The 26,721-nt window shown below is 44.5% G+C and overlaps 1 long non-coding RNA gene across 1 annotated transcript; it reads left to right on the forward strand.

The window, feature by feature from the left end:
- Window positions 1–25,892, forward strand: LOC142653053 (uncharacterized). Its single transcript, XR_012848032.1, has 3 exons — window positions 1–84; window positions 19,919–20,012; window positions 25,723–25,892. It is a non-coding gene; the product is annotated as an uncharacterized LOC142653053 (long non-coding RNA).
- Window positions 25,893–26,721: the final 829 nt, after the last annotated feature.

The following is a 26,721-nucleotide window of genomic DNA, read 5'->3' on the forward strand; positions in this document are numbered from 1 at the left end:
GAAAGGAATGGCTACAGCAAGAAGATGGTATGCGTGTCTGCTGCTCCCCTGCAGTACGAGCTGCTCTCTGACCCCACAGCAGATGTAAGTAGCAATTAGTAATCCAGCTCTTAACCCCTTCACTGTGTGTGTATATGTATGTCTGTCATGCTGAGCAGTCACACCTCAGGGCTGACAGTTTAGCATAACAGACAAAGTATCTATCTATCTATCTATCTATCTATCTATCTATCTATCTATCTATCTATCTATCTATCTATCTATCTATCTATCTATCTATCTATCTATCTATCTATATCTATAGATCTATCTATCTATCTATCTATCTATCTATCTATCTATCTATCTATCTATCTATCTATCTATCTATCTATCTATCTATCTATCCATCTATCTATTTATCTCATATCTACACTGGCGTAGCTATAGGGGTCGCAATTGCGACCGGGCCCTGAAGCCAGGGGGGCCCACAGCCCCCCGCACCACATCAATAAAAAGTTACTATAGTAACTCAGGCCGCGGGCCCCTGTTACTATAGTAACAGACTGACCTTACCTTCCTGGTTCCGGATCGCAGCGGAGGTCCTGACGTTACAGCGCTATGCGCCGCGCACAATATCGAGAGGACAGAACTTTCGCCGCGGCTGAAGAGGAAGGTAAGATTAGTTGCCCTGACTGGCGGGGTCCGACTCCCGGGACCCGCCTATCAGCTGTTTTGAAGGGGCCGCAGCACTCTTATGAGAGCTGCTCCCCTTCATTCCGGTCACACTGTGAATCGGTGTCGGCGATTCACAGTGTGAGCGAGTAGTGAAATGAAGGGGAAGCAGCTCTCGTACGAGTGCTGCGGCCCCTTCAAAACAGCTCATTGGCGGGTCCCGGGATTCGGACCCCGCCAGTCAGGGCAACTAATCTTACCTTCCTCTTCAGCCGCGGCAGAAGTTCTGTCCTCTCGATGTTGTGCGCGGCGCATAGCGCTGTGACGTCAGGACCTCCGCTGCGATCCGGAACCAGGAAGGTCCCGGGAGTCGGACCCAGACACATCAGCTATTGATGGCCTATCCTGAGGACAGGCCATCAATGTTTAGGGACTGCACAACCCCTTTAAGCCTACGATGTAGCAGGCTTAGAGGGCCCATGAGACAGGATCACAGATTGTGTGATCCTGTCTGCTGGGCCCTGTATCTAAGACAATCACATGGTAGGCTTAGATACATGGCCCATGTGTGATCCTGTCTGTGGGACCCTGTATCTAAGCCTACCACACTGTCGGTTTAGATACAGGGCCCCAGCACACAGTAATCTTATACTGTATAAGATTACTGTCTGCTGGACCCTGTATCTAAGCCTACCTTGTGGTAGGCTTAGATACAGGGTCCCATAGACAGTATCACACATGGGCCCTGTATCTAAGCCTAACACATGTGTTACTAATAGTTTTTTGTGTTTTCTTACAGGTTCGGTCATTGGACTACGTCGGATTCCAGGACTACTTCGATGACGGATTTTTATATTATCAATAAAATGGTTAATGAGGGCTGTGTGAGTTTTTTTTAAATTTCAATAAAATATTTTTTCTATGTCTTTGTGGTTTTTTTTAAACTATATTATTACAGTCTTAGTAATGGCCGCCGGGTGATTGACAGTATCCATTGCTAAGGCGGGGCTTAGTGTTAGCCGGTGAAGAGGCTATCACTAGCCCCCTTTATTACCCCCCAGGGGTGCTGGGAAGAGCCGGGTACGATCCAGTAGCTGACCATCTGTACTGATGGTCGGGCACTGGGGTGGCCGCAGGCTGGTATTATCAGGAGGGGAAAGGCCAAAAACAGTGGCCCTTCCTACCCTGGTGATGCTAGGCTGCTGCTGCTTTATTGTATCTGGCTGGTTATGAAAAATGGGGGGGACCCCACGTCATTTTAAAAAAAATAAAAATAAAAATTGGAAAGAACGATGTGGGGTCCCCCCCAATTTTCATAACCAGCCAGATACAACACAGCAGCAGCAGGCAGCATTACAAGGGTGGGAAGGGCCACTGTTTTTGGCCTTCCCCAGCCTAATACTACCAGCCTGCGGCCACCCCGGTGCCTGCCCGTCACTACAGATGGTCGGGTACTGGTTCGTACCCGGCTCTTCCCAGTACTCCTGGTGGCGGTGGGTACCGGGGTAATAATGGGGGTTAGTGTAGCCTCTGCACCGGCTAACATTAAGCCTCGCCTTAGTAATGGAGGTTGTCAATCAGCCAGCGGCCATTACTAAGGCGGTGATAATAAAGTTTAAAAAGATACAAGCACATAGAAAAAATATTTTATTGAAATAAAAAAACACAACCCTCATTAACCATTTTATTGAGAATAAAAAAAACACCGTTATTGAAGTCCTTGAATCCGAAGTCCAACAACCGAACCTGTAAAAAAAACACAAACACACAAAAATAATCAGTAACACATAAAGAAGCAAAATTATTATTCTTACCTATCCTGGGTCCAGCGCTGGAGCCGCAATGTCAGCGTGCTGAGTCCTGTATCTAATCCAATCATATGTGATACTGTCTGCTGAGCTGTGTATCTAATCCAATCATGTGTGATACTGTCTGCTGGGCCCTGTGTCTAATCGTATCTTTTGTGATACTGTCTGCTGGGCCCTATATCTAATCCGATCATGTGTGATACTGTCTGCTGAGCCACTGTATCTAATCCTATCATGTGTGATACTGCCTTCTGAGCCACTGTATCTAATCCTATCATGTGTGGTACTGTCTACTGAGCCACTGTATCTAATCCTCTCATGTGTGGTACTGTCTGCTGAGCCACTGTATCTAATCCTATCATGTGTGATACTGTCTGCTGGGCCACTGTATCTAATCCTATCATGTGTGATACTGTCTGCTGAGCCACTGTATCTAATCCTATCCATAGTTTACAGGGTCGTAGTGCTATAGATATGCTATTCTGTCTCATATACACACTTTTTTTTGGGCGGACAACATATGTATTGGGGCTATTTCCCTGACATTTTAAGCCCTGAGGGTATGTTCACACGGCAGCGTCCGTTACGGCTGAAATTACGGTGCTGTTTTCAGGAGAAAACAGCACCGTAATTTCAGCCATAATGGCATGTGCAGGCGTCTTTCGCTGCGTCCATTACGGACGTAATTGGAGCTGTTTTTCTATGGAGTCCATTCAAAACGGCTCCATTTACGTCTGAAGAAGTGACAGGCACTTCTTTGACGCGGGCGTCTTTTTTACGCGCCGCCTTTTGACAGCGGCGCGTTAAAAAAAATGACCGTCGGCACAGAACATCGTAAGATCCATTCAAATGAATGGGCAGATGTTTGCCAACGCTTTTGAGCCGCATTTTCTGACGTAATTCAACGCTAAAACGCCCGAATTACGTCCGTAAATAGGGTGTGTGAACCCAGCCTTAGTGACGCCCCCGGCTGCTAGTGCTGCATTGTTGGGTCACTTAGGAGACCCAGCGATGCAGCTGGAAGCTGCGGACCGTCGGCCATGAGAAGTTTGCGGGGGGGGGGGGCCCAGTAAGAATTTTTGCATCGGGGCCCATGAGCCTTTAGCTACGCCCCTGTTCTTGTCCATAGGAGAGGATAGACGTGTGCTTGTGAGCTCCCTGTTAGGACTATGCATGGCTTCTGACCCAGGTGGAGGGGAGGGGTCCTGGGCTGATGATCCTGGGAAAGCCCAGAGTCTGGAGTTTGACCTGCAGCATGGAGATGGTGGAGGTGATGATCTGGAAATGGTGGCTGGTGAATCTCATGATGTTGGTGAATTGTGCACAAAAATGACAAAGAAAAATATCTTTAAAATGGAAATGCAAGTTCGCAAATTGAGAACTGAAATTAACCAAGAGACTAGGGATGTCACGATACCAAAATTTGGACTTCGATACCGATACTTCGTTTAGTATTGCGATTTCGATACCAATTTCGATACTTTTGCCAACAGTAATAAAAAAAAAAATCTTCCGTTTTCTGATGTGAGGCGCGACGTGTGATGAATTTTGAACGCGCCTCACATTAATAGTAATTAATCCCATCATGTTTCTCAGTCATAATGGGTTAATGTGTAAGGTACATGATGGGGTTAATTACTATTAATGTGAGGCACGTGTAGGTGAAATTCATTGCACCTCGCGCCTCACATTAATAAGTGAATGAAAGCCGTGTTTATTTCATTTTTTTTACAGCGTACACATCATAAATGATGCAAAAACATTGTTGTCCGCGCCATTACTGAATGTGTGTATTTTATGTATTGAGACTTATTTTAATGTTTATTGTAAAAAAGGTGAAGGTGTATTTTTTTTAAAATTTAACAATACTTTGTTTTTACTTTATTTTTAAACTTTAATGTACTGACATATATCAGATATATCCCAGTACATTAGCCTGTGGACGGATAGCACACAGGCAGTTGTTAGGCCATACTTGGGTATGTCCTAACAACATGAAATATGGTAAGACAGCCCTGGGGTCCGTCAATAGACCCTGGGCTGTCTGCCCATATATGGTATGGCCCTCGATCGCGTCACAGGAATTCCCTGTGACGCGATCCAGGGGCATCCCCCCTGCTCATTTTCTCCTGAATTCTGCAGTCCGCTGTGATCGCAGCATTCATGGGAATAACGGCGGAGATGAGAGGTTTCTCTGATCTCCGCCGTTATAGAGCGGGGCTGCGGCTGTGTAATACAGCCATTGCCCCGCTCCTGACAGGAAGTGCACGCGCGGTCAGCATAAGGAGGTGCGGCCGGCGCCGCACTAATGAGCGGCGGTTCAGGCACTGGGGACAGAACATGGGGGTGTTTTGTAGCGCGCCCGCCATGTTCTGTCTCCAGTGCCGCCGCTCATTAGTGCAGCGCCGGCCGCATCGCATCATCCTGACCCCGCGAACTTATCATGACTCAGGAGCGGGGCTGTGGCTGAATTACACAGCCGCAGCCGCGCTCCCATACATTAATGTATTACTATACTGAGCTGTGCGGCTGCGCAGCCAAGTATCGAAATACAGGAAATAGCGGTATCGAACCGTTTAGGGATGCAAAGTATCGAAACAGTATCGAAGTTTCGATGCACCGTGCATCCCTACAAGAGACTGATCCAAAGGCAAAGCTGATGAAATGTGAATGTCTGGATGTTTGCACACGTGAGCTGGTTATATTGAAGGAGAGATTGCAGAAAGAATCATGCACAGTACCCAAAATAAAGAACTGGGCAATTGAGAACAAAAGGGAGACCAGAGCCCAAACTGTGAAGAGAAAAAATATCATTGCAAAAAAAGACACTGACTATAAGACTGGGTATAATATTGTGGAGCAGGGAAACCCTGGAAGATATGAGTGTGCAGTGGCTGGAGGATCACATCTCTCATCATGTGTGGGGTCTGTGGAATCAGCCAACACAAATGCTGCTAAAGCTGCAGAGAAATGTGTGCCAGCTGACGAGGGGTTAACTGCAGTAGACTCTGTGTGCAGTACTGATGAAGTGAATGCGAGTGGCACTCCTGGGAGTGAGCAAGAAAGTGCCTCATGTCCTGATATTATAAGTGAGACCTCGCTCAGCGCGGTGATTGACAGTCTGATATCTGATGAACCAGCGGCACAGGCTGAGGCGGACATTGCAGACCCTGTTCTGGAGGTTCAGCCGTCCGCAGTGTCAGTGAATGGAGTGCAGGTTACACAGCGATCAGGAGCAGACACAGGAGGATCTGCAGTACAATCAGCTGAGGAGAGGTCCAGTCCTGACCCACCTGCTGACAGACCTCAGTACAGGAGACTGTTCTCCAGCGTCACAAGACCGACTAACCCCGCACCTCAGAGGAGGAACGCGGTCAGAATCAGGTACTCAGGACCAGAGGAAAACCTCCCCTCCAGACTCCACATTGGGAAAGTTTTGTTGAAGGAGTTTATGAAGTTTAAAGCTTCTGAGGCAGTGGCGGACACAGACTGCAAAAGGCCCCTGTGCAGATAATGTGCCAGGGCCCCCCCCCCCCCACCCCGCAAACTTCTCATGGCCGACGGTCCGCTTTCAGCTGCATCGCTGGGTCTCCTAAGTGACCCAACAATGCAGCACTAGCAGCCGGGGCGTCACTAAGGCTGGGTTCACACACACACTATTTACGGACGTAATTTGGGCGTTTTAGCATTGAATTACATCCGAAAATGCGGCTCAAAAGCGTCGGAAAACATCTGCCCATTCATTTGAATGGGTCTTACGATGTTCTGTGCCGATGGTCATTTTTTTTTACGCGCCGCTGTCGAAAGGCGGCGCGTAAAAAACTGCCTGTCACTTCTTCAGATGTAAATGGAGCCGTTTTCCATGGACTCCATGGAAAACCAGCTTCAATTACTTCCGTAGTGGACGCAGCAAAAGACGCCTGCACATGCCATTACGGCTGAAATTACGGTGCTGTTTTCTCCTGAAAACAGCACAGTAATTTCAGCCGTAACAGACGCTGCCGTGTGAACATACCCTCAGGGCTTAAAATGTCCGGGAAATAGCCCCAATACATATGTGTCCGCCCCAAAAAAAAGTGTGTGTATAGGAGACAGCATAGCATATCTATAGCACTACGACCCTATAAACTATGGATAGGATTAGATACAGTGGCTGAGCAGACAGTATCACACATGATAGGATTAGATACAGTGGCTCAGAAGGCAGTATCACACATGATAGGATTAGATACACAGCTCAGCAGACAGTATCACACATGATAGGATTAGATACAGTGGCCCAGCAGACAGTATCACACATGATAGGATTAGATACAGTGGCTCAGCAGACAGTACCACACATGATAGGATTAGATACAGTGGCTCAGCAGACAGTACCACACATGATAGGATTAGATACAGTGGCTCAGCAGACAGTATCACACATGATAGGATTAGATACAGTGGCTCAGCAGACAGTACCACACATTATAGGATTAGATACAGTGGCTCAGCAGACAGTATCACACATGATAGGATTAGATACAGTGGCTCAGCAGACAGTATCACACATGATCGGATTAGATATAGGGCCCAGCACAGTATCATACATGATTGGATTAGATACACAGCTCAGCAGACTGTATCACACATGATAGGATTAGATACAGGGCCCAGCTCGCTGACATTGCGGCTCCAGCGCTGGACCCAGGAAAGGTAAGAATAATAATTTTGCTTCTTTATGTGTTACTGATTATTTTTGTGTGTTTGTGTTTTTTTTACAGGTTCGGTTGTTGGACTTCGGATACGAGGACTTCAATGACGGCGTTTTTTTTATTCTCAATAAAATGGTTAATGAGGGTTGTGTTTTTATTTCAATAAAAAAAATTTCTATGTGCTTGTATCTTTTTAAACTTTATTATCACCGCCTTAGTAATGGCCGCTGGCTGATTGACAACCTCCATTACTAAGGCGAGGCTTAATGTTAGCCGGTGCAGAGTCTACACTAACCCCCATTATTACCCCGGTACCCACCGCCACCAGGGGTACTGGGAAGAGCCGGGTACAAACCAGTACCCGACCAGCTGTAGTGACGGGCAGGCACCGGGGTGGCCGCAGGCTGGTAGTATTAGGCTGGGGAAGGCCAAAAACAGTGGCCCTTCCCACCCTTGTAATGCTGCCTGCTGCTGCTGTGTTGTATCTGGCTGGTTATGAAAATTGGGGGGGACCCGACATCGTTCTTTCCAATTATTTTTTAAATGACGTGGCGTCCCCCCCATTTTCATAACCAGCCAGATACAATAAAGCAGCAGCAGCCTAGCATCACCAGGGTAGGAAGGGCCACTGTATCTGGCCTTTCCCCTCCTGATAATACCAGCCTGCGGCCACCCCAGTGGCCGACCATCACTACAGATGGTCAGGTACTGGATCGTACCCGGCTCTTCCCAGCACCCCTGGTGGCGGTGGGTACCGGGGTAATAAAGGGGGTTAGTGTTAGCCTCTGCTCCGGCTAACACTAAGCCCTGCCTTAGCAATGGATGCTGTCAATCAGCCGGCGGCCATTACTAAGGCGGTAGTAATATAGTTTAAAAAAAACCACAAAGACATAGAAAAAATATTTTATTGAAATAAAAAAAAAAAACACAACCCTCATTAACCATTTTATTAATAAAAAAAAAAGCTGTCATCGAAGTAGTCCTGGAATCCGCCGTAGTCCAACGACCGAACCTGTAAGAAAACACACAAAAAATGATTAGTAACACATGTGTTAGGGTATGTGCACACACACTAATTACGTCCGGAATTGACGGACGTATTTCGGCCGCAAGTACCGGACCGAACACACTGCAGGGAGCCGGGCTCCTAGCATCATAGTTATGTACGACGCTAGGAGTCCCTGCCTCGCTGCCGGACAACTGTCCGGTACTGAAAACATGATTACAGTACAGGACAGTTGTCCCACAGCGAGGCAGGGACTCCTAGCGTCGTACATAAGTACGACGCTAGGAGCCCGGCTCCCTGCAGTGTGTTCGGTCCGGTACTTGCGGCCGAAATACATCCGTCACTTACGGACGTAATTAGTGTCTGTGCACATACCCTAAGGCTTAGATACAGGGCCCATGTGTGATACTGTCTGTGGGACCCTGTATCTAAGCCTACCACAAGGTAGGCTTAGATACAGGGTCCAGCAGACAGTAATCTTATACAGTATAAGATTACTGTGTGCTGGGGCCCTGTATCTAAACCTACAGTGTGGTAGGCTTAGATACAGGGCCCAGCAGACAGGATCACGCATGGGCCATGTATCTAAGCCTACCATGTGATTGGCTTAGATACAGGGCCCAGCAGACAGCATCACACAATCTGTGATCCTGTCTCATGGGCCCCCTAAGCCTGCTACATCGTAGGCTTAGGGGTTGTGCAGTCCCTAAACATTGATGGCCTATCCTCAGGATAGGCCATCAATAGCTGATGTGTCGCCCGGGACCCGCAAATCAGCTGTTTTGAAGGGGCCGCAGCACTCGTACGAGAGCTGCTTCCCCTTCATTTCACTACTCGCCCACACTGTGAATCGCCGAAACCGATTCACAGTGTGACCGGAATGAAGTGACAGGAATGAAGGGGAGCAGCTCTCGTACGAGTGCTGCGGCCCCTTCAAAACAGCTGATTGGCGGGTCCCAGGAGTCGGACCCCGCCAGTCAGGGCTATCTTACCTTCCTCTTCGGCCGCGGCGGGAGTTCTGTCGTCTCGATGCTGTGCGCGGCGCATAGCGCTGTGACGTCATGTGCTGCGCACAGCGCCTGACGTCAGGACCTCCGCTGCGATCCGGAACCAGGAAGGTAAGTAAAGTATGTTACTATAGTAACAGGGGCCCGCGGCCCGAGTTACTATAGTAACTTTTTATTGATGTGGTGCGGGGGGCCGTGGGCCCCCCTGGCTTCGGGGCCCGGTCGCAATTGCGACCGCTGCGACCCCTATAGCTACGCCAGTGGTCCACGGGCCTCTGTCTCAGTCCTCAGCATCGCGCAGCTGAGAACTGAGTCGGCCAGCAGAGGAACGGGCCCCCTTCCCACGCGGGGCCCTTGTGCAGCTGCACCGGCTGCACATGCGGTATGTCCGCCCCTGTTCTGAGGTGTTCGCTCTGATCCACGTTCCCTCCAGCAGGAATTATGACATCAGTTTCAAGCTGCAATATAGTCTAGACTTATTCTGGAGTGTTTATAACGATACAAAGGAGCACGCGATGTGGGAGCATCTACATGTCATCCAGCTGACTAAACCCCAGGTAGTCACTGCCACCGTCCTGTTCCAGTCTGAGGTGGTGGCTCTGGCAGATTTGCAGCACTGGTTGAGCAGATATTGTGAGGTGAAGAGACTGCCAACAAAGATCTATGATGAGGAGGAGATCTGGAATGGAGGATATTCTGTCAAGATCCAGCTCGTTCAGGAGAATGGAGTGACCAGACATCTGCCGCACTCCTTCTACCTGGGCTCGGAGAGAGGCGTATGTTACTACCCTGGTAAACCGCGACGGTGCCATAGATGTGGGGGCAGACACCTGCCATTCAACTGTTCCCGTATTAAGTGCTCACTATGTGGTCAGTTTGGGCATGTGAAGGACGATTGTACAGGGCCTGTCATCTGTAACCTGTGCTTAGGACCTGGACATACATTCCGGGAGTGTCCACATGCAGAACATAATAAGGAGGAGACCTTTAAAGAAGCCATGGAGGAAGACCAGGAGGATGTCTCCATATGTGTAGATATGACCCCAGAACCTGGAAGCCCCAGCGATGATGTGAGCCGAAGTACCAGAGACCCTGCTCCAGAGACGAATGTACCATCTGTGGATGCTGCACAAGTGTCACCAGCCACTAAAAATAGAGGTCATGCTAAAAGTAAAATATCCAGTCACTCTGTCACCAAACATCTGCCCGACACCAGTAAGGAACCAGCTGATCCAGCCGCAGCGACCAGTAAAAAAACCAGCTGGGCCAGCCGCAGCGACCAGTAAAAAAACAGCTGATCCAGTCGCAGCGACCAGTATCGATGAGGAGGGATTTCAGACGCTTAAAAGGAGAAGTAAAACAGATGATTCTTCTAGGAAAAAAATCACTGCTGCAAAGAAATCACCGGAGTCTCCAGTGCTGGCGATAACTGGGGGACGTTACTGTGCGCTGGGGGAAGATGAACAGGAAGAAGAAGCAGAGATGGAGCAAGTCTCCTCACACATCCCAGATGACGAACCTCCAGTTCTCTCATGCCCCCAGAACTGAGAACAGGCAGGGTGGAGGAGTAGGTATACTTCTTTCCCCACACTGCACTTTCCAGGTCATTCCCCCGGTCCCCTCACTCACATTTCCCTCTTTTGAAGCCCACACCCTCAGACTCTATCACCCTTTTCCCCTCCGAGTGGCAGTTGTCTACCGCCCACCGGGCTCACCCCGCCAATTCCTGGATCATTTTGCTGCCTGGCTTCCACAATTTCTATCCTCTGAAACACCCACTCTCATCATGGGTGACTTCAACATCCCCATTGATAACCCAATCTCCTCATCTGCCTCCCAGTTTCTATCTTTAACCTCGTCCCTCGGTCTGTCACAACTTACTAACTCTCCTACACATGAAGACGGGCATTCACTTGACCTGGTCTTCTTACGGCTCTGCTCAGTTTCTGACTTTATTAACTCTCCTCTCCCGCTTTCTGACCACAATCTTCTCTGCTTTACTATCAAATATTCTCTGCCTCCTCAGGTCATCCCTACGTATCAGACATACAGAAATCTACATGCCATTAACACTGTGAAACTCATAGACAGTCTACAGTCCTCATTGTCCCCTATCTCTTCCCTCTCCTGTCCCAATCTGGCTGCCAAACTTTATAATAACACTCTCAAAAATGCATTGGATGAAGCAGCCCCCACTACACTCCGAACCACCCGACAAAGACGACGACAACCCTGGCACACGCCTCAATCCCGCTTTCTTCAGCGGTGCTTGAGATGTGCCGAACGACTGTGGAGAAAATCGCATTTGGATGCAGATTTCCTCCATTACAAATTTATGCTCAAAACTTACAACTCTTCCCTTCACCGCGCCAAACAAGTCTACTTCACTTCTCTCATCTCCACACTATCTAATAATCCAAAACGCTTCTTTGATACTTTTCACTCCCTCCTTAGTCCTAAAGTGCAGACGCCAATCACAGATCTCAGTGCTGAAGACCTGGCCAATTATTTTAAAGTTAAAATTGACAACATCCGGCATGATATTATCTCCCAGTTCCCTAGTAACATCGATCCCCTTCCCCCCCCGCACTCCCTCTTCTTCACTCTCAGCATTTGACCCAATAACTGAAGAAGAAGTCTCGAGGCTCCTCTCTTCTTCTCGTCCTACTACCTGCCCTAGTGATCCTGTCCCCTCACACCTCCTCCAGTCCCTCTCCCCAGCTGTCACTAGTCACCTCACTAAAATATTTAACCTCTCTCTGTCCTCTGGTATCTTTCCCTCCGCTTTTAAACATGCCATTATAAACCCATTATTGAAAAAACCAACACTTGACCCATCCAGCGCTGCCAACTACCGACCAGTCTCTAATCTGCCCTTCATCTCCAAACTCCTGGAACGCTTGGTCTACTCTCGCCTTATCCGCTATCTCTCTGCTAACTCCATTCTTGACCCCTTACAATCTGGTTTCCGCACTCTACACTCCACAGAAACTGCCCTTACTAAAGTCTCAAATGATCTCTTGGCGGCTAAATCGGACGGTAAATCCTCTCTCCTGATTCTTTTGGATCTCTCTGCAGCCTTTGACACTGTAGACCACAAACTCCTACTTAACATGCTCCACTCTATTGGCCTCAAGGACGCGGCTCTCTCTTGGTTTTCCTCCTATCTCTCTGACCGCTCATTCAGTGTGTCATTTGCTGGTTCCACCTCTTCTCCTCTTCCCCTTGATATCGGGGTTCCTCAGGGATCAGTCCTAGGTCCGCTCCTCTTTTCTCTCTACACAGCTCCTATTGGACAAACCATGAGCAGATTTGGCTTCCAGTACCATCTCTACGCTGATGACACCCAATTATATACCTCTTCCCGTGACATCACCCCTGCTCTAATACAGAACACCAGTGATTGTCTGTCCGCTGTCTCTAACATCATGTCCTCTCTCTATCTGAAACTGAATCTTTCTAAAACTGAGCTCCTTGTGTTCCCACCATCTACTAACCTCCCTAAACCTGATGTCTCCATCTCTGTGTGTGGCACTATCATAACTCCTAAGCAGCACGCCCGCTGTCTCGGGGTTATTTTTGACTCAGATCTTTCCTTTACTCCTCACATACAATCACTTTCACGCTCCTGTCAGTTTCACCTCAAAAACATCTCTTACGGAGGAAACTGCCAAAACTCTCATTGTTGCTCTGATTCACTCTCGTCTTGACTACTGTAACTCATTACTAGTCGGTCTTCCCCTCACTAAACTCTCCCCTCTCCAATCTATCCTCAATGCAGCAGCCAGGCTCATCTTTATGACCAACCGCTACACCAACGCCTCTAATCTGTGCCAGTCACTGCACTGGTTGCCCATCCCCTTCCGAATAAAATTCAAACTTATTACTCTCACCCACAAAGCTCTCCACAGTGCTGCACCTCCTTACATCTCCTCCCTCATCTCTGTCTACCACCCTACTCGGGCTCTACGTTCTGCCAACGACCTTAGATTAAAATCCTCCATAATCCGAACCTCCCACTACCGTCTCCAGGATTTCTCTCGTGCTGCACCCGTCCTCTGGAATGTGCTACCCCAGACAATCAGATTAATTCCCAATATCCACAGTTTTAAACGTGCCCTGAAAACACATCTATTTAGACAGGCCTATAACATTCCCTAATCTGACTCCTTTCCATGGCCCTCCATTTAGATTAGTCATCAGAATAAGATTCCCTCACACTCCTTCTCTTCATGTCCGTCATACACGGATAGTGGCTGGTGACCGGCTCATGCAGCTTTATGTTACCACCGCATGTGTATAAAAATGGCCGGACTATTGTACAGAACAAACACTGTTACACTTTGTGTCTCCCTTATGTCCTCATAGATTGTAAGCTCTTGCGAGCAGGGTCCTCACTCCTCAGGTTTGAATTGTAAATTAACTTTGTCACTATGTAATGTCTGATATTGTTTGTTTCATGTTCCCTCTAAATTGTAAAGTGCTGCGTAATATGTTGGCGCTATATAAATAAAGATTATTATTATTATTATTATTAAGACGCTGACCCCCCAATGTCCACCAAAAGATGGGGTGTTACAGGACATAGCAGTGGAAGAAGGAAAAAAAGTAGGAAAGACCTGTAACCAGGATGAGGCTGAAAATCGCCTCCTATTAATGTGAACAGTGTGAAGAATAGGAGCAGGCGGCAGGCGATATTCCAGCGTCTGTCTGACGACAAAACCAATGTCCTCTTTATACAAGAGACTTATCTACAGAGTAATGTCCCTGCTGTGTCCCTGCAGTCACCACATCTAGTGGGACAGTGAAACTCTCAGCTGCTGTATGGAGACTTCTACCCCGAACTCGTTTATATCATAGAGGTTCACTATATGTCATAAATGTGGTGACCGTGTACCCTCTGTGGTGTGCCCGATGCTGCCCGGTCACCAATAAAGAAGAACTCTCCTGTAATACTGTCTAGAATAATATCATGAAAAATAGTTGAAACAATCTATACTGGAGTAATATTCTTATATTATGGTTTGTTTAATGGTTGTGATGTTATTAAGAGACAAATGTTTATTTTCTTTATCTGTTATGAATGTATTGCAAAGGTATTGTAATAATTTGTTGCAAGTTTTCAAATAAAAAAGATAATTATAGTAGTTATATTCTTGTATATAGGAGCAGTATTAAAGTAGTTATAATCTTGTACATAGGAGCAGTATTATAGTAGTTATAGTCTTGTATATAGGGGGCAGTATTATAGTAGTTATATTCTTGTACATAGGGGGCAGTATTATAGTAGTTATATTCTTGTATATAGGGGCAGTTTTATAGTAGTTATATTCTTGTATATAGGAGCATTATTATAGTAGTTACATTCTTGTATATAGGAGCAGTATTATAGTAGTTATATTCTTGTGTATAGGGGCCAGTATTATAGTAGTTATATTCTTGTATATAGGGGCATTATTATAGTAGTTATATTCTTGTATATAGGAGCATTATTATAGTAGTTATATTCTTGTATATAGGAGCATTATTATAGTAGTTATATTCTTGTATATAGGAGCAGTATTATAGTAGTTATATTCTTGTATATAGCGGGCAGTATTATAGAAGTTATATTCTTGTATATAGGACCAGTAATATACAAGTAATATTCTTGTATATAGGGGGCAGTATTATAGTAGTTATATTCTTGTGTATAGGGGGCAGTATTATAGTAGTTATATTCTTGTACATAGGGGGCAATATTATAGTAGTTATATTTTCGTACATAGGGGGCAGTATTACAGTAATTATATTCTTGTACATAGGGGGCAGTTTTATAGTAGTAATATTCTCGCACATAGGGGACAGTATTATAGTAGTTATATTCTTGCACATAGGGGCAGTATTATAGTAGCTATATTCTTGTATATAGGAGCAGTATTATAGTAGTTATATTCTTGTATATAGGAGCAGTATTATAGTAGTTATATTCTTGTACATAGGGGGCAGTATTATAGTAGTTATATTCTTGTATATAGGAGCAGTATTATAGTAGTTATATTCTTGTATATAGGAGCAGTATTATAGTAGTTATATTCTTGTACATAGGAGGCAGTATTATAGTAGTTACATACTTTTATATAGGAGGCAGTATTATAGTAGTTATATTCTTGTATATAGGGGGCAGTATTATAGTAGTTATATTCTTTTAAATAGGGGGCAGTATTATAGTAGTTATATTCTTGTATATAGGGGGCAGTATTATAGTAGTTATATTCTTGTATATAGGGGTAGTATTATAGTACATATATTCTTGTATATAGCAGGCAGTATTATAGTAGTTATATTCTTGTATATAAGGGCAGTATTAAAGTAGTTATATTCTTGTACACGGGGCAGTATTATAGTAGTTATATTCGTGTGTGTATATAGGGGGCAGTAATATAGTAGTTAGATACTTGTATAATGTGGCAGTATTATAGTAGGTACATTCTTGTACATAGGGGGCTGTATTATAGTAGTTTAGTCTTGTATATATGGGGCAGTATTATAGTAGTTATATTCTTTTATATAGGGGGCAGTATTATAGTAGTTATATTCTTTTAAATAGGGGGCAGTATTATAGTAGTTATATTCTTGTATATAGGGGGCAGTATTATAGTAGTTATATTCTTGTATATAGGGGTAATATTATAGTACATATATTCTTGTATATAGCAGGCAGTATTATAGTAGTTATATTCTTGTATATAAGGGCAGTATTAAAGTAGTTATATTCTTGTACACGGGGCAGTATTATAGTAGTTATATTCGTGTGTATATAGGGGGCAGTAATATAGTAGTTAGATACTTGTATAATGTGGAAGTATTATAGTAGGTACATTCTTGTACATAGGGGGCAGTATTAAAGTAGTTTAGTCTTGTATATATGGGGCAGTATTATAGTAGTTATATTCTTGTATATAGGGGCAGTATTATAGTAGTTATATTCTTGTATATAGGGACGATTTTATAGTAGTTATATTCTTGTGTATTGGGAGCAGTATTTTAGTAGTTATATTCTTGTACATAGGGGGCAGTATAAGAATATGTTCACACGCATAACCAAAAACGTCTGAAAATATGGAGTTGATTTTAAGGGAAAACCGCTCCTGATTTTCAGACGTTTTTTTAATCCATTCGTGATTTTTATGGCCGTTTTTGGAGCTGTTTTTAATAGAGTCTATGAAAAACGGCTTCAAAAACATCCCAAGAAGTGACCTGCACTACTTTTTCGCGGCCGTTTTTTTACGCGACCGTTTTTAAAAACGGCCGCGTAGAAAAACGGCCCGTCGGAACAGAACGCCGTTTTTCCTATTGAAATCAATGGCCAGATGTTTGGAGGCGTTCTGCTTCCGATTTTTCGGCTGTTGTTCGGGCGTTTATTGCCCGAAAAACGGCCGAATATCTGAAAATAATCCGTGTAAACATACCCTCATAGTAGTTATTTTCTTGCTCCTTCCCCATAGAATTTCCCCAACCCCATTCCTTTATTAGAAATATGTGGCTAGTTATGATTTTAGAAGTCACATAACATTTGGCACTCTTATGATCTAGATAAGATGTGTGCTTAAAGGGGTTGTCCACTACCGGACAACTGATGACCTATCCACCGGATAGGTCATCAGTACATGATCTGTGGGGGTCCGACAAACGGGAATCGCACCGTTAAGCCGCTCCGGCAGCCTCCGGGCACCGGATGTACATGCCGGAAGCAGTTGGCTGCGGCCACAGAATAGCGGCCGAGCTGCAGTACTACATTTCTGCTCCAATTCAAGTGAATAGGGGCAGTTCTGCAGCACGACCGCTATACTATGTACGGAGCCAACTGCTTCCGGCACCGTACATCACATAATGGGCAATAATATCCGGTGGCAGCAGGCACCGGAGCGGCTGATCGTGCAGGGTCCGAGTCTTGGACCCGCACCGATGACATACTGATGACCTATCTTTTGGACAGCCCCTTTAATTTAATAAGGCATTTAATCTTACTGGACAACCCCTTTAATTTAATAAGGCATCTACTGCTATAAAGGCCATGAATACTGAAGAATAAGTAAAAGTCTTTACAGGGCCTAGACTACTCAAGAAGCCATTGACATGATATGAAGCTATTTCTACACATATTACTGCTAGAAAATTACTCCACTTCTTCTTTTAGACTACTCCTGAGCTGCCTTTATGTGTTGCAATATTTCAATTACATCAGACCATAAGGTCAATAATTCTGTATGGGTAGATATGAACTATTTCAAGCATAAAGGGACTCTAGTGCTACATTTTGGAAAATTTCCCTGCAGTCGCCCCCTTCATTATTTAAAGAGAAAGATTTGGACCCGTATTACAGTGTTATTCACCGCGTACCGATCCAGGATCTCTCACCTGCTCACTGCCGCTGGCTTTCTGCTTAGCCATGTGCCGCGTCAGGTCTCTATAATGACCGGCCCACTTTGATGGTGTCACGAAATCGGCAGATTTAAAAGGGAAAATCACCAGTTTCCTTGTGTGTGAATAAGGTACTTTTTGTATTGTTGTATTTACTTGTATTGATCTGGACTCTGAGCCTGATTTTGACCTAAGCCACCATGCTACCTTTTGTTTCAAAAAGGTCTAAAAATCGAAAAAATATTGCTGTCTTTGAATTCTAGGAGGAACAATGCAGAATCTTCTCCCCAAAGATATTGAGATTCAAATTTCATTTTTCAATAATTCATATTCATGTCATTTGAGATCATTTGTTTGCTGATGTGAACTTCCCCGAGGTTTAATAATCATACATTATAGTGGGTGGCATAGGAAATGTCGATATGAAAACCTTTCTGATTAACTCCACAGATGAATCATACGATTGCTGACAGGCGTATCACATAAATCACGCTCAAATTATATCTCACAGGTCTATGAATTTATTGATGTGTGCTATCTATTGCATGGGAAAGGGTCAAAATCTTTTTGAATTTTTTGTAAATATTAGAAATTGTAAATATAAAGTCTATAACTTTGCTTTGAATTAACCCATTTGTTACCAATGACTAACGAGGCTTTTCGGTTATGCAGAAACTTTAGTGGGTTGAGAATGGAGAAAGGTGATGCCAAATAGTTTGAGTAGAGTCCGTTTCTGGCCAAGAGTTTTTGACAGACAATGCTCCAATTTCAGCTGATAATTTCCCCTTCTACAGTGTAGAATCTAGTTTACCCTTAAGGCTTTGTTCACATCTGCGTCAGGGCTCCGTTCCAACGTTCCTTCTGAGCTTTTCGTTGGAACGGAGCCCTGACTGACACAAACGGAAACTGTAGGTTTCGGTTTCCATCACCATTGATTTCAATGGTGACGGATCCGGTGCCAATGGTTTCCGTTTGTCTCCGTTGTGCAAGGGTTCCGTCGTTTTGACGGAATCAATAGCATTGACTGAAATCAATGGGCTATCCGTGCAATACATGAATGTGCCCGGTCCTCCTGAGAGAGATAGAGATGCCTTTAAGGTCGCTCTTTCCTTTGGCTAATTGTTGGCGGTTTTAATGAGACCCCTATCTGTTCATTCAGAATCCCCTAATAGGGTGCTTGAAAATAGATTTTCTAGTTCTATTATATACGCACTATGCCTGGTTCTATTATGTGGCACTGTGCCAGGGTCTCTTTTCTGGCTACTATGGCTAAAACCGATATGGGCTCACTGTTGCTGGTTCTGTCAAGGGGACACTGTAGCTGGCTCCATAATGGGGGCAGTGTGGCTAGAACTTCAATAAGGTCACTGTGGTTGTCATTGTTATAGGGGAATGGTGGATTGTACTGTAATGGGGCACTTAGTTGGCTCTCTCATGGGGGCACTTTGGCTGACACTCATGTGGTAGTAACTGTTATGGGTCACTAGCTGACCCTGTAATAGAAGCACTATAGTTGGTTGGCACTATTATGGGGATGCTGTGACAATTATGGGGCACTGTGGCTGACACTTATACGGGCACTGAGTCTGTCATTGTTGTAGGGGCACTATAACTGAAACTGTTTTTAGGGTTCTTTGGCTGCCAGTTTCACGAGACACAGCATTATCACTGTTATGAGGGCAATGTATTTGGCGCACTTATGAAAGACCTGTGCCCGGCACTGCTCACGCTCCTTGGCCTCAATGTAAAATGTATACTAGATGTCCCTAAGCCGTCACATACTATTTAGGCAACAAGGCCCAAGTTCAACTTCAACACCCGCTAGGGTAGCTTCGCTGATCTGCACAAAGGTATACTGTAGATCAACTGAATGCTATAGTCACTGAATGATCCTGGATGTGAAGAGCAAATATTAGCACAGGTTGGGTCTTCGCTTTAGACAAATCAGACCCAGTTTAGCGCCCGTTGTGTAAAATTACTTTTCTCATTACTAGACTAATTCTAATTGTACAAATAGGATGGATGAAGCCGTATTGTCCGGAGGATATTATGTTTGATTTGTAGGATTGACACTGACGTTTTCCATTGGTCACTGACAAATATTTACAGAATAATATTCAGAATTCTGCCGTAATTATTAGATTCAGCTTCTTGCAGAATACAAGTGTACACTGTAATAGCAATGCAAATATTTCAGATATTGCAATATCCGAACTGTAGGATGAGATTTGTTACGGTTTTAGGAGACAATTGAATTTGTCTATGTTTTAAATGTAATAGAAATAAGTGTTCTCTGCCATATGATGGAAATTCTTAGTACAAAACAATCTATTTCACTTGTGTCAGGTAGGATTACTGTCGAGGTAACAGAAGATATGACTTGGACTATACTTATCTGAAATGGAATAAAGTGGTGAGATATGTCTGGCAGCAAAAACAGGTAAAAAATAAGGTCGGAGCAAAGGAGATTGCTATGACCTGATAAAAAAGACTTATAGTTTCAAGAGATTACTTGTCTACTCTTGGCACCAGATGCATCTATAGGTTAGGGCTCATGCACGCAGTTCCGCGATGCATACAACCATCGTACAGCGGTAATGTTATCATACGGACAGGGCCCATTCTAGCTTTTCTGCTGCCTGAAGCAAAAATTGAAATGGCGCCCCCCCCCCCCAGATTTTGATTGACATCCCCCTGGCTGTTATACATCACTAACAGTCTCCTCCAACTCTTGCGGATGCACCGTTGACTTGTACTGGCATGCGCGGTGTGGCCGAGCTGAATACACCAAGCTGCAAGGTGCATACCCAAATAGTACAAGGCAATGGCGCATCCGAGAAAGTTGGAGGAGACTGGTAGTGATGTAGAACGGCCAGGGGGATGTTAATCAAACATAGAGAATTGGGTTTGGAGTCAGGACTATGTGACTCTTCAGGATAGCGGCGCCGCCCCATGGCCCTTTAATGAGTAATTAGCAAATAGCGTGTGTCATTTTAAAAGTTGATTTTATAGATTTTGCTGCATTGGAAAACAACATACAGGCGAATGTTTATAAATATTGTCAGGACATTTATTACTGCATGGTGGCGGTTCAAGGGGTTAAAACTACCTGACAGGTTCCCATTAAATATACAATGAATTAAAAACATTTCTATCTGCCCTGCAATTTTGTTATTATAAATATATTCTATATAAATACAGCTCCAGTACCAAACTCTGACATATATGGCTCCAGAACCAAGCTCAATGCATATATACACCACCAGAACCGAGCTCAGTACATATATACAGCCCCAGAACCAAGCTTATATATATATATATATATATATATATATAAACCAGAACCAAGCTCAGTACATATATACAGCACCAGAATCAACCTCAGTATATAAATACAGCACCAGAACCAAGATCAGTACATAAATATAGCACCAGAACCAAGTTCAGTACATATATACAACACCAGACCCAAGTTCAGTACATATATACAACACCAGACCCAAGCTCAGTACATATATACAACACCAGAACAAAGCTCAATACATATATACAGCACGAGAACAAAGCTCAGTATGTATATACATCACCAGAGCCAACTTCAGTACATATATACAGCACCAGAACCAACCTCAGTATATATATATATATATATATATATATATATACAGCACCAGAACAAACCTAAGTACATATATACACAACACCAGAACCAAGCTCAGTACATATATACAGCCGCAGTACAAACCTCAGTACATATATACAGCACCAGAATAAAGCTCAATACATAAATACAACACCAGAACAAAGCTCATTACATATATACAGCACCAGAACCAAGTTTAGTACATATATACAACTTTAATACCAAGCTCAGTATATAAATACAACACCAGAACAAAGCTCAGTACATATATACATTACCAGAACCAAGCTCAGGACATAAATATAGCACCAGAACCAAGCTCACTACATAAATACAGCACCAGAACCAAGCTCAGAACATATATACAGCATCAGAACCAAGTACATGAATACAACACCAACACAAATGCAGCTCAATTTAGTGCAACCTCTGCCGTATAGGTTTGTACAGCGTAAAACTACAGCTCCCAGCATCGTTCGAATAGCGCTAAGGATATGCTGGGAGTTGCTGTTTCACAAAAAAAATTCATACCAACTATCATCTCGCTGCAGCTCATACAGTGACTACAGTTGCTGATTAGAGGCATAATAAACATTTACATTAAGTGACTCACCGGTGACTATCTCAGATTCTAGTTGTTCGTTTTTCTCTTTTCTTCTCCATCCGGTTCAGACCTCTATGAAGAGTTCTCCCGGCCATGGCCCATTTCTGAAGTTTTCTGCTCAGATGTCTTCAGCTTCTCACTTTTCAAACATTTCTGCACCTATAAATGAAGATAAAATTCTCATGATGCCACACACTACACCCTAAATATAATAGTGCTATACATTGCACATCTAATTATAATAGCACCATACACTGTCCCTGATTATAATAGCACCATATACAGTGTCCCACACACACAGTGCTCCCTGTAGATAGTGCCCCCATAGAGCCCCCTGTAGATAGTGCCCCCCATAGAGCCCCCTGTAGATAATGCCCTACATAGACACCCCTGTAGATTGTGCCCCATATATAGTTCTCCCTGTAGATAGTGCCCTACATATAGCCCCTCTGTAGATAGTGCCCCACATATAGCCCCCTGTATATAGAGCCCCACATATGGCCCCCTGTAGATAGTTCGTACATATAGCCCCTTGTAGATAGTGCCCTACTTATAGCCCCATGAAAATAGTGCCCCGCATATAGCCCCCCTGTATATAGAGCCCCACATATGGCCCCCCTGTAGATAGTGCCCCACATATAGCCCCCACTGTAGATAGTGCCCCACATATGGCGCCCCTGTAGATAGTGCCCCACATATAGCCCCCACTGTAGATAGTGCCCCACATATAGCCCCCTGTATATAGTGCCTGACATATAGGCCCCTGTATATAGTGCCTCACATAGTCCCCCTGTATATAGTTCCCTACATATAGCCCACTCTATAGATTGTGCCCAACATATAGCCCTCCCCTCCTGTAGATAATGTGACGCACACTTTTAAAAAAAACCAAAAAAACTTTATATACTGACCTTGATCCCGTTCCCGCACTGTCCTGTGTATGACTTGCCCCGCCAATCAGCGCCTTTTGACGACGCGCGTCACTTCCATTGTTGAAAGGTGCTGATGACGTTATCGTGCCGCTAGCATCGTTGAAAGGCACTGATTGACAGGGCAGAATCAAAACGTGCCCGGCCATTGAGCTCTTATACATGTAATTGTACCTGCGTTTTATAGAGGCAGGTACAATAAGTGTAAGAGGGAGTGGTGGCGGCTGGTTTCAGTGGCGCCGCCGACCCCTCAGAGAGGCAGCAGGCCACCTAAGCCGAGATACTCATGTCGCCTCATGTGATTTCTGGAAAACTGAACCAAAAATCACAGATGGCATAAAATTTTAACAGACATGTGCCCTGCCAATTTATGTAGACCCTGTCCCCAAAATGCCCCCAACAAAATGCCTTCTGACTCATGAAGTCTCCAAAAATACAAACCTACATCAGACACCAAAATGTATTCAGAGCTGATAACTTCTCTATACTACACCACAATGCAGAGCAGACAGATCCTCTATACTACACCACACAGGAGAACTGACAGATCCTGTAATGGCAGGGGGTAGGGAGACGGACAAGTGAGCCCAAATCTACCCGCCACTCTGTCCCTGCCTACTTGCAACGACCCGCCCTAGGCGACGGGGTACAACTGGGCGGCGGTCCCTGCACTCAGTAAGTGCACGACAAACACGAGAAACATACAAAGGAACACAAGCAAGGAAAAGGGGCCGTTGCCCACGGAAACACCGTGAGCAACCAGAGTGGTGAACGAGCCGAGTCAAGCCAGGAGTGTGCGAGGTACAAAACAAAAAGCAGAAGAGTAGTCGGAAAGCCAGGGTCTGTATGGAGCAGGATCAAAAATAGCAGGAGCTGTAGCTGGGCCAGGAAACCACAAGGAAAGAATCACAAGCACCGAGGGACAGGAAGTGCAGGCTTAAATAGACCGAGGGCGGGAGCTAGCTGAGTCTGGCCAGGTTACGATAGGCTCTCCCACTCCTAAGCCTGCCAGCCTGAATGGTGGAAGCAGGAGTCAGTCTCAGGGATGTATTCTCAGGTGCTGACTGATTAATTCTGGGAATTAACCCCGAATCTGTGCCTGGCAGATCCTTTACAGATCCTCTATACTACACCACACAGGAGAACTGACAGATCCTCTATACTACACCACACAGGAGAACTGACAGATCCTCTATACTACACCACGCAGGAGAACTGACAGGTCCTCTATACTACACCACACAGGAGAGCTGACAGATCCTCTATACTACACCACACAGGAGAGCTGACAGATCCTCTATACTACACCCCACAGGAGAGCTGACAGATCCTCTATACTACACCCCACAGGAGAGCTGACAGATCCTCTATACTACACCACACAGGAGAACTGACAGATCCTCTATACTACACCACACAGGAGAACTGACATATCCTCTATACTACACCACATAGGAGAGCTGACAGATCCTCTATACTTCACCACATAGGAGAGCTGACAGCTCCTCTATACTACACCTCACATGAGAACTGACAGAACCTCTATACTGCACCACACAGGAGAGCTTACAGCTCCTCTATACTACACCACACAGGAGAACTGATAGAACCTCTATACTACACCACATAAGAGAGCTGACAGACCCTCTGTACTACAACACATGAGAGCTAACCGATCCTCTATACTACACCACACAGGAGAACTGACAGATCCTCTATTTTACACCACACCGAATAGCTGGCAGATCCTCTTTACTACACCACACAGGAGAGCTGACTGATCCTCTATACAACACCACACAGGAGAGCTGACATTCTCCAGTATACTTCACACAAACAGGAGAGCTGACAGATCCACTCTACTACACCACACAGCAGTGCTGACTGATCCTCTATACTACACCACACAGGGCAGCTGACAGATCCTCTATACTATAGTACACAGGAGAACTGACAGATCCTCTATACTACACCACAGAGTAGAGCGGACAGATCCTCTATATACTACAACACACAGGAGAGCTGAGAGATCCTCTATACTACACCACACAGGAGAGCTGACAGATCCTCTATACTACACCACACAGGAGAGCTGACAGATCCTCTATACTACACCACACAGGAGAACTGAGAGCTCCTCTATACTACACCACACAGGAGAGCTGACAGATCCTCTATACTACACCACAGAGGAGAACTGACAGATCCTCGATACTACACCACACAGGACAGCTGACAGATCCTCTATACTACACCACACAGGAGAACTGACAGCTCCTCTATACTACACCACACAGGAGAGCTGACAGATCCTCTATACTACACCACAGAGGAGAACTGACAGATCCTCGATACTACACCACACAGGAGAGCTGGCAGATCCTCTATACTACACCACAGAGGAGAACTGACAGATCCTCGATACTACACCACACAGGACAGCTGACAGATCCTCTATACTATAGCATACAGCTCCTGTTATACTGGGTTGAGCAGATGAATGAAAAATGCATTTAGCTATATTTTGAGATGGACATTAACTACAAGTGAAGCCCAGGCTTTACTATGTTCTGACTGGTGAGATTCCAGTAGAAAAAGGTTTAGAAGCCCTGATCTAGGCAAAATGTTTTTTAATTCGTTTTTTATTATTATAATTATTTTTATCATTTATCTGTTTACTATATAAGTCAGTCTACATTGTGCACTCACCGATGATTTTAATACAAAACCTCTTGTTGCATATTATCATTTATTGGGACAATATTATTCGTTATGCAAATATTATTAGTTTATGCTGATCTGGGGAGCAGAAAGAAAAGTACGAATCCGCTCCTGGAGGTTAAATTAACAGTCAGTCTTTAATTTATTGAAATTGCTTTAAAAAAAGGTAAATCAGCAAAAGCGTGGCAAGAAATTAAACAGAAACTATTTATCTGCGGAATGTATTAAAATTTGTCCTTTTTTTTCCTGCCAGCAGAAATACACAAAAGGGACCAAGCTTTACAAAAATCAATGAGGAGAAGACTTCTTACATGCTGATACGAAGAGAGACGTAGGAAAGGCAATTAGTTTTCTTTACCACCTGAATTATGGAGCTAATGTTGTACTTGTGTTTTGTGGAGTGAAGTATTAAAAACAATTAACGTTTCAGGTGAAATGACTGGAGTATTTATTGTTGGTACAAGGCTGTAAATCTGGGGCACATGTATGTGTGTGTATGTATATACATATACACACACACACACACACACACACACACACACACACACACACACACACACGATGTACAAAGGGTGTTGCTAGAGGGAGGGTCTAAAAAAAATCAAGGCCCCCAGCTATGCCTTTTCTTCTGGAATAGGGACAAATTATTAGGGCAGAGGGGCACATGACCAAGGGTCTCTACTATCCTCCACAAGGTGATTCACAGCATGGTTTACTATCAGTCTCTAATGCATGGCTGAAAAACTGAGGACCCATTCTATATGCCCATCATAAAAAAAAAAGAGTCCCCTGTTATGAGCTAGATCGCACTGGCTGACGTGAGCTGCCTATGTACTACATGAGATGTTCTGCTTTTCATTTTTTTAGGAATCAGGGTTTTCCTATATAAATAAGAACAAAGAACACTGGGGATTGGTGGGGACATTTGCAAAAGGGGATGATTGATTGTCCATCCGACAGTTATTATGCAGAGACCGTGGGGGTGGGGTGCATTCTGAAATCACTGCTTTGGGCACCAACATCTCCCTCCTCCCCTGTTATGGTGACTACTCTAGTGGCCAGTCTGCAAACTGCAATATTAAAAAAAAAATAATAATAATAATATAATTGTTGGATAGTTACATTTCCTGTAAGGCTACAAATATTATTTTTCTATTGCAAGCATAAATAGTAATAATAAAGTCCTAAACACAACCTTCACTAAAGTTATACACAGGAATAAATACCCAGGCTACAAATGTATCAAAATTAA

This window comes from Rhinoderma darwinii, chromosome 5, assembly GCF_050947455.1.
Source record: "Rhinoderma darwinii isolate aRhiDar2 chromosome 5, aRhiDar2.hap1, whole genome shotgun sequence".
NCBI classification, from domain to species: domain Eukaryota; kingdom Metazoa; phylum Chordata; class Amphibia; order Anura; family Rhinodermatidae; genus Rhinoderma; species Rhinoderma darwinii.